The sequence below is a fragment of the Coregonus lavaretus genome (assembly GCF_964263955.1).
Source record: "Coregonus lavaretus genome assembly, chromosome: 3".
NCBI classification, from domain to species: Eukaryota; Metazoa; Chordata; class Actinopteri; order Salmoniformes; family Salmonidae; genus Coregonus; species Coregonus lavaretus.
In genome coordinates this window covers 13,136,213-13,140,350 of record NC_139990.1, presented here as the reverse complement: position 1 = coordinate 13,140,350, position 4,138 = coordinate 13,136,213, and positions in this window count along the sequence as shown.

Sequence of the window (4,138 nt, the reverse complement as noted above, 5' to 3'; positions counted from 1 at the left end):
AATGAATTATGGTTCGCAGTCATTTTTGGAAAAGCACAGTTGTCAATTATTTCCCCCTCTTTTGTGTTAAGGTGAACAAATATCAGATTAGAAATTATTTCTGTACCTAAACACTCCTTAATAACAACTAACGGCTGTGCTAAATTGCATAATAAGGCTCAATGAACCATCATCATTTGTTTTTCAGAATAACAGGAAATGAAGCTCATTATTGAGTAGATCATATCAGGGAGCAGTAAGCTCAGGATTCTGTGACCTGTTTTCTTCAAGGTGAACATTCCAAATGCCCTGAGGGATGATTAAAACCTAACTTTTTCTCATATACTTGTTTGATTTTGAGTTGAATGGCAGTTCAACATATGACTCATGTCAACACACCATGTAAAAATGTTATCTTTCAAGTAAACAGATCGGTTCAACTAATGCAGTGTGTGTGTGTGTGTGTGTGTGTGTGTGTGTGTGTGTGTGTGTGTGTGTGTGTGTGTGTGTGTGTGTGTGTGTGTGTGTGTGTGCACATGCGTGCATGCGTGTACGGGTGGTAGAGCCAATGGAGGAACACTTCAGACCCAAACAATCCTACTTTACTCTGTTACATAACTAAGGCCTGAATGTGGATGCCCCAGCATTCTTCTTATCCCTGTTCAGACAGAGTTTAACAATAGCACTCGTATCTCCATTTAACTTCAATCACAGACATTTTTAAGTGTTAAGAGAAAAGTTCTGAAGGGTGCTGGCGTTGTTTATTTTACATAACGCTATTTCGGTCTGTTTCTCACCCCATGGCTGCACTCCACATGCGATGTGGTCCACAGGAGACTTTGACACTTGTCTGACTGTTTCTGAAACTCTGCAAGAGGAATAAAGCAGGTTTCCCTTTCTCCCTGAGACAATGGGAAGAGAGAGAGGGAGGGAAAGAGGGAAGGGTGGGGGAGGTTAGACGGTGGTGGCTGGACAGTCCTGTGATTGTGTTATTACATCAAACCTGAACTTCACAGCCTTCAAAGGGTGTCCTCCTACTCTAACCGAGTCACTGTGACAATATGTAGTAGTATGGGTGTTAACCCTGGTGTCCTAGCTAAATAAACAACATGTAGTAGTATGGGTGTTAACCCTGGTGTCCTAGCTAAATAAACAACATGTAGTAGTATGGGTGTTAACCCTGGTGTCCTGGCTAAATAAACAACATGTAGTAGTATGGGTGTTATCCTTGGTGTCCTAGCTAAATAAACAACATGTAGTAGTATGGGTGTTAACCCTGGTGTCCTAGCTAAATAAACAACATGTAGTAGTATGGGTGTTAACCCTGGTGTCCTGGCTAAATAAACAACATGTAGTAGTATGGGTGTTAACCCTGGTGTCCTAGCTAAATAAACAACATGTTGTAGTATGGGTGTTAACCCTGGTGTCCTAGCTAAATAAACAACATGTAGTAGTATGGGTGTTAACCCTGGTGTCCTAGCTAAATAAACAACATGTAGTAGTATGGGGGTTAACCCTGGTGTCCTAGCTAAATAAACAACATGTAGTAGTATGGGTGTTAACCCTGGTGTCCTAGCTAAATAAACAACATGTAGTAGTATGGGTGTTAACCCTGGTGTCCTGGCTAAATAAACAACATGTAGTAGTATGGGTGTTATCCTTGGTGTCCTAGCTAAATAAACAACATGTAGTAGTATGGGTTTTATCCTTGGTGTCCTAGCTAAATAAACAACATGTAGTAGTATGGGGGTTAACCCTGGTGTCCTAGCTAAATAAACAACATGTAGTAGTATGGGTGTTAACCCTGGTGTCCTGGCTAAATAAACAACATGTAGTAGTATGGGTGTTAACCCTGGTGTCCTGGCTAAATAAACAACATGTAGTAGTATGGGTGTTAACCCTGGTGTCCTAGCTAAATAAACAACATGTTGTAGTATGGGTGTTAACCCTGGTGTCCTGGCTAAATAAACAACATGTAGTAGTATGAGTGTTAACCCTGGTGTCCTAGCTAAATAAACAACATGTAGTAGTATGGGTGTTAACCCTGGTGTCCTAGCTAAATAAACAACATGTAGTAGTATGGGTGTTAACCCTGGTGTCCTGGCTATATTTCTAACCTGGCCCTAATACTATCGTGGCCATCATTGGTCACCTAATCATTTCCACCTTCCAATTTGCTAATTCAACCCATCTCCTCTCCTTTCTCCTCAAGATTGGTGCTGTGAATGCAGCTTTTATTGGTTTGCACACCACCACAAAACCTCAAAGAAGTTGCTGTGAATGAGAATGTGTTCTCTTCTCAGTCAACTTCCATAGTAAGTTTAGGGTTGAATAAAACAAACATGAAAGCGGGAGGGTTGGCAGTTGGCAGTTGGCACTTTGGCGGCTCTGGGAGCACGAGTTCTACAAAGTCACACCAGTCAGGAAGTGAGGTCACACACCATCTTGTCCTGTTCCCTGCTCCTGTGATAAAAGAGCATGTTCTATAATGGGTACAGTACATTGGGCCCTTTTATCAAGTCTCCTTGTAGTAGGGGAAAATCCAAAACATAAGATTGTAACAATACACTTGGGAAAGAGGTCATGTGACCCCAACGGGTCTTTCTGGTTAAATCAATAAATTCAACATTAATAAAGTGATGTTTTGTTAAACATTTTTCTAAATTGTTTACCACCATGTTCAGGATCCAACCTGCTTTCCAGAAGCATAATACTTGCAGTAAAAATATACAATATGTATTTCTATGACTTAATATGGCGAGCAAGTCAAGACGTTGATTGTCTGTTTGTCTTTAGTGGCTCCAGACTCTTAGGGTCAGAATATTTATGAGCTTTATTAGAGTAAACTCTGGTCTGGACAGGATCCACCCTGTGCCCCCTCACACTGGTGGAAGCAGTAGCTGAAAAGGGGTGGATGAGGAGGGGTGGAGGGATGAGGAGGAGGAGGAGTGATGAGAACTAAGAGGGGTGGGGAGGAGGTGGAAGAAGGGAGTGGTAGAAAGATAGGTTGGGAGGGGTGAGGAGGGGTGAGGAGAACTAGAGGGGAAGGGAGAGGTGGAGGAGCAGAGGGGTGATGGAGGGAGGGGTAGATCAGCATGGCAGTAGGAGCAGAGGAGGTCAATATAACAGGAGCTTGCAAAGTCAGTCCATGGTGGGGATGTCCTGAGATTCTTGCTCTCTATCCCAACCCCGGCCTCGACACACAGCCCACTGGATAACACTGGGGTTAGGAGGTGATGTCTTTGACGTGTTCCTCAGACAGAGGTAGCCCACTGAGAGGACACTGATAGGATTCAAGATTTCCTCTGAATGTCCCACCACTACAACTGCAACTCTGTTCAACTCTGAGGAAGAGGCTCAAATGGTTGTTGTTATATCTTTCTATCCATCTATACTGTGCCCTATCTGTATACTGAGCCCTATGTCTGCCCAACCCTCTTCCTGGAGATCTACTATCCTGTAGGTTTTCAGTCCAACCCTAATTTAGCGTATCTGATTCAGCTAGTTAAGGTCTTGTTGAGCAGCTAATAAGTAGAATCAGGTGTGTTAAATTAGGGTTGGACTGAAAACCCACAGGATGGTAGATCTCCAGGAAGAGGGTTGGGCAGTCCTGATCTACAGTATAGTGTATCCCTGAACCTTGAATAGCAAAACGGACTAATAATACTGATCTCAAATCTAATTGAAGGTGTGATGGCTCCATAATATGAAGCCTATGTGCTCTGACTTGTCTTGTGTACCTTCCTCCACCTCTCCACCAAACCCACTGGGCACAGACATCAATTCAACGTCTATTCCACATTGGTTTAAGGTAATTTCATTGAAATCACGTGGAAACAACGTTGATTCAACCAGTGTAGGAACCTTATATAATGTTTATCACTCCCTGTGCGCGCATGCTGTTTTGAATTCTTCAAGGTCTGTGTGTGTACACGTGCTTTCTCACAGTTTTTAAATATTCAAGGTGTGTGGACAGCACTGTCAGCCCTCTATTCAACTTTCAGTCACTTAAACAAACATTAAAAAGTCACAGGTTGTAAAAGGCACTCTAATAAAGTGCTTTTTAATGTGTCCTCTCCTTCACAACCACATCTCACACCCTCCACCCTCTTCTCAAGGCGTGATAGTGCGACTCAAAAAGTATGCTAGCTTGGCCCTT